Here is a 5,088-nt window from a genome sequence, read left to right as displayed (position 1 = left end):
ATACAGCATGATATAGAAAACCAAGACTGATTTTATGCATGGACCCAATATTCCTCAGAAGGCACAGCCCTAGACTGAAAGTTTTAAGCAATCTTAAGATTTTCAGTGCACTTAGTGGAGTCTGAGGGGGAGAAAACAAAGACTGTGAGCCCTTATTGCCTACACAACATAGGGTTGAATTAAAACAGTAAAAATAAGATTTAATCCCTCTGTTTTCTAACTTTTGAATGTTTAACTGAGCAACCTCCAGAATACTTTGAAGACTCGGTGTGTGCAAACACATGAGCAGGCAAGCGATACAGCTTCTACTCAGTGTTTAAAGAGAAAACTACACTGAATAATCACTTAAAACCTAAATCAATGGGCAGCAAGACGTCTCCTGCTTTCACATTTGCTGTTGCTGCCTGGGTAGCACATCTGCCACCTGTACCTTAGTGGTAGTTATGGTGGCAAAGCAGGATTCTGGACTGCAGTGGGTTTCCTAGACTGTAGCAAATACTACTTCACTAAAGCCCGAGGAGATATCAGGGAAATCTAATTGAATCATTCCCATTTAAATGGACTGATAAATGCGATTCAGCAAGCTCCTCCACCTAAATTGACCACCAGCAACTCCTCTCTTCTTCTTCTTCTTCCCTTCTCTCTTTTAAAAAAGCAAGGATGTCTCACATACTCGAAAGCAAGTCCTACTTGGAGCAGGAAACTTAACTGCCAGCCCTATTCTGTTTCATAGTGCATTTTCCTCCTTCTGGCTGCCAACACACTGGAAGAACATAGATTTCCGTGTCTGCTGCTTTCACGGACATCTTTACATTCAAAAAACAGCTCACCTCTGCTGATACCCAGCAGGACGATATGTGATGAAGTTTGAATCCCCCTACAGCACAAACAGCTTCGTTCACAGCAATTTGGTGTAAAGGCATAAGGTTTTTGGTGAGTAAGGCTCATACTTCCCAAGAAATTTGAACTTTCTGTAAGAAGTGTTTGTGACCCCACATAGCCAAGCAAACGTGCCCTCTTATTCCGATTTCAACTCTGCCTTTAAAGATGCTCCAGGAAGAATGATTCAGGACAGCTGACAAAAAAAAAAAAAATTTCTAGGAAAATTATTTGACTATCAGCACAGCGATGGTGAAATGACACAGAGGAATGCAAATCATTCATTTATTCCTGAGTAAAAATATGAGTCCTATAGCCACACTACAGCACCACTCCTCAGGCTATACTGATATAGTTAAGATATAAAATTTCTCCATGATTCTTTTTCCTTTTAATCTAGAGCAAAGAGGAAATATATATATTTATAATTTTAAAAATATTTCATTACAAGACTTTTCCTTTGAAACATATCGGTCAGGGATCTACAGATATCCAATTCACTGGCAAGTGGTGCATGTTACGTTGTCAAAGTGCCCAGCAATGCCAATCTGTCAGTTCAAAACCAAAACAGAATATTTCAGCTTTTAGTTACAATAAGCTATGCTGATAGACCTTGTAACAGGGCAGGTAAAAGCCAGTCCTTAAATCTGAATTGACATTGTTTTACAGACTTTCATCTCCTTGAATCAAATCTGAGAGAGAGTTTCAAGCTGCTTCACTTTTTGATATTACAATTACACATTTCTTAAACACAGAAGAGTTTGCTTTAAAAAGAAAAAATGAAGTCTCAAGTGCCTACGGAGATAAAATAAAAAGAGAATGTGATGTTAAAGAAGATATCAAACGAGCAAGTTTTTGTTTATTCATCTTTTAAAATTCTATTCCCCCCCATAAATTTTTAAAAATGCCTTGATTTGAAATTCTACTAAGAAATCACATATGTCATGCAACATTCATCCTGCCAAATCTCTCTCATCATGCTATTACTGCAATATTTGTAACTTTTGATCTGGAAACATCAAGTTACGTAAGACCATAGTTCTGCTCCTCGCAAGGATGTGATTCTGTCAGAAAATGAACCAGTGAAGCGGGAACTCGAACAGAACTGGAAATGACTTTCCCAGGGAAAAGGTAGTTTTGCTTAAGCATCTCAGCTATTTTAAAGTGCAAGCACTCAATGTTTTATTCTCCTGAGCAGAGAAATGGTAAAATAGCAGGTTAAAAATAATCAGAGAGGGCTCTTAATTGGAATAGTGTACATGTTGCAGAAGGAATGAAATAACATTTTAGATATTATGCACTCCAGGAAACCAATCAAATAAAATAAAAGCAAAAAAAATTCCTCACTTTGTAAAACAAAGGAGAACAACATTTTCCCTTGCCAGTGTACTGTCTGCTCACCAAAACAATAGGAAAGTATCTAATTTAAATGAGACAAGTAAAATAATTAAGCTACAAGGACTTCAAAAAAACAGTCTTCTCTGTGCAAACCTTGCTCCTTCCCCAGACCCACTGAAACCAGAGTGATGAGTCCCTTTTTCCATCCATGTAGTAAAATAAATCATCGGGGGGGGGTAAAACACCTGGGGGGGGGGGGGTATCTCTCCCCTCTCTCCCCAACCAAAACCAGATGAGCAGTTTACTCTCATCTCCGAATGATTTTTCCTTATCCTTTAAAATCAGAGAAGGCAAGTTCTCCCCAGAAAAGCCTTTCTAAACCAGGACCCCTTGCTAATAAAAAAAGGAAACTATGAAGTTAACTTGTGCACCCCCTTTGCCTTTTCCCCCTTCCCCTGCCGAAGATCAGCCTAAGAACCTCTTCCCACACCAAAGACCCTCTTTCTCCACCAAAACATGAGTTTTTTTTTTTCTCCAGATCACACAAATAAATGACAGATAAATTGAAAATCTCCCCTCGTAAAGATGTGCACGCATGCACGCACGTATGTACGGGAAGGGAGGGTGAGGCACAGAGGCAGGAGTCCCTGCAGAAATATAATACATCTTAGTGCAGTGGCAGTAACTCCCAATTCTGGTGAGTTTATTTTGGCAGAAAGGGGGAAAAACTGAAACAGGTTGTCTGCAAAGGCACCTCCTCTCCCTGCCCCAGCTGTGGGTGTAGACCCCCTTCCCAGGGTGGTCCTGAGCAGAGCAGTGGTCCCGGTCTCTGGGGGAAGCACAACCCAGGTAACATTTTCACGTGCCTGGGAAACGCCTGGCCACACACCGCGACCTCACGCTCCCCTCCCCATCCCAAAACCTTCTGGAAACCAGCACAGACCCTAATTTTCCTTGCCCATGTGCTGGCTTGGGATTCACATTCTTAAGGGATCATGGCAGCGGGGAATCCTCATGGCCACAAAAACAGCCCGCACCAGCAAGGACTGATCCAGCAGCGTGGCATAGGCTGGGAGCTGGGAATTTAACAGGGAAGGGCAGCTCGCAATGGCCACAAAACAGCAAATTCCTACAGCCTTGTAACACAGGCAGAGCCAAGCGAGCTGCTTTGAAGGCTTGTCTCACTGCAAAACTGCAACAGAGACGCGTCTTCCTACCTTTATGCCCCTCACCACACACACCCACCGTACTAAAAAAAATATATATATATACACACTCCCTGTTTTTTCCACCCAAGCCCATAAAAGTGCTAGAGGCTGAGAGACCAAGTGGGAGGTGCCTGGCTCTGAAGAGGCCAATGAAATAAATTAAATACAAATCACTGGCTCAGCCCCAGCCTCCCCCAGCGAACTGGGGAGATGTTGGGGTTTCCGATGGCCGGATACCCTGCCCTTGCCGGACCCAGCGTGTGGCTGGCACATATGGGCTGCTGGCATAGTATAGGCATAAATGGTAAACCTTGGGTGTTGCAGGCACATATGGCGCACATGTTGGGAGCAGAGCACTTTCCATAGGTGGGGAGGGGCCACCCTACTAGTAAGCGATTTTATTAGGGTCAGCAAAGCAGAAAGAAATCGGGTTGGGATAGGCTGGGAGCTGCCAAGTCCCTCTGCCCAAGTCCTGCGCCCCAGAGCAGGGAGCAGCACACTAACAACTTGCCAGGCTACAGCAGAAGTTTACCTCTAAAAAGCACACAGGCAACTTCCAACTTCAAAGCTTTGCTCTCATTTTCTCATTTTATGTCCCTCCCTTTACATGGGACTTTTCTCAGGAAAAAAAAAAGGCAGCTATAAATTCAAGATGAGACTTCACTGCAAAAAGTTAAGAAGGAAGATGGGGTGGAGGTGGAGAGATTATTTTATAGTTTGATTCAGGGTTTTGGTGTTTGTTTTTTCTTTTTTTTTTTTAATCATAAAGAATTGAACTTTCCTGGAAGAGCCACGAGCAAATACATTCGAGACGCAGAAAGGTCTTGTCTATCTAGTCAATAAGTATTTAGCTAGCTCTGTTTTGGCTGTATGAAAAACGTGCTTCAGACTGTGTATCCCATAAGACAAGGAAGACTGTGGCATAAATACGTTTCCCTCCCCCCCCCCAAATCATGTTCTTAGATGGTTGTAACCACTGCAAATTTCTAAGCATGGTCATGGCAAGAAAGAGTAAATACATACTGCCTCATGAATACTCTACGGTTGTTTTTTTAACTATTTTTTAAAGATTTGGCATGCCTTAACTACTACTTCTTTCAAAGTAAAATATCCCAGATATTTTAGACCAAGAAAAAAACCCCATATTTTTAATCGAAACAACTAACAAGAAATAAATGCTCTTCGGTAGCTGCCTGTTTTTATGTTCAACAGCCAAAATTTGTATTTCAAAATGCAAATTGCTGAGAATGTGAGCACGAGTCTGAACCACTGCATTTCTCCCAGGCACTCCAGCATCTTTTCTCAAATGCTACACTGTTTGCAGGGGCTTTTAATACTGGCAGGGCATGGCTGGAAGCAGGGCTTTAACATTTAATGCCTAAGAAACAGAATTGTCACTCAAGTTGCAGTCAAGCGTATTTTGCTTATTTTTCTTGGAGGCAAACACACCCTCCCGTGGAAAATGGGAGACCCCCTTCCCCATCCCCATCCCTGACTCTGCCGGAGATCCAAATGTAAACATACACACACACACTCCCACCACGCACCACCCTGCAGCAGGACATGGGGACGGGGCGGAGGGTTCAGACCGAGCAAAAGGAGCTTTGTGCAGCTGAGAAATACCGAGGCACTTATTTTTTTTTCCCCTTCTTTCCCCCCCCCC

The 5,088-nt window shown here is 42.6% G+C and overlaps 1 protein-coding gene across 1 annotated transcript in view; it reads right to left on the bottom strand.

Moving 5' to 3' along the window:
• Positions 1–5,088, bottom strand: part of TENM4 (teneurin transmembrane protein 4) — a 619,397-nt gene that overhangs the window by 613,672 nt on the left and 637 nt on the right. The gene's annotated exons all lie outside the window — the stretch shown is intronic.

This window comes from Pygoscelis adeliae, unplaced genomic scaffold, assembly GCF_000699105.1.
Source record: "Pygoscelis adeliae isolate BGI_AS28 unplaced genomic scaffold, ASM69910v1 Scaffold84, whole genome shotgun sequence".
In the NCBI taxonomy this organism is placed as follows: Eukaryota; Metazoa; Chordata; class Aves; order Sphenisciformes; family Spheniscidae; genus Pygoscelis; species Pygoscelis adeliae.
The sequence above is the reverse complement of the archived record's forward strand: the minus strand, read 5'-3'. Positions and strand labels throughout refer to the sequence as shown.